Raw genomic sequence first — 330 nt, 5'->3', positions numbered from 1 at the left:
AATCGATTTCTGAGTCAGGTGGCGATATGGCGTCTCAAATCGCTCTCGGAATCAGGTGGCAATATGGCGTCTCAAATCGATTTCTGAGTCAGGTGGCGGTATGGCGTCTCACATCGGCCTCCTAGTTAGGCTGCGAAGATGAAGAGGGATAAAATGAAGAGAATTCAAAGATGAAGGTGCGGCAGTGGCTCAGTCAGGGGTAGATTGGCCGGTAGAGCGTCCACTTAGTGTGGAAGTGTCCTTGAGCAAGACACTGAACCCCTAATAGAAGGTATGCACATGCTTAAATTGAATCTCACATCGAGTGGCAAAGCGAGTGGCAAAGCAACA

This window comes from Gymnoscopelus microlampas, assembly GCF_963454915.1.
Source record: "Gymnoscopelus microlampas genome assembly, chromosome: 18".
Lineage (NCBI taxonomy): Eukaryota > Metazoa > Chordata > Actinopteri > Myctophiformes > Myctophidae > Gymnoscopelus > Gymnoscopelus microlampas.
This window is presented reverse-complemented; position numbering follows the sequence as displayed.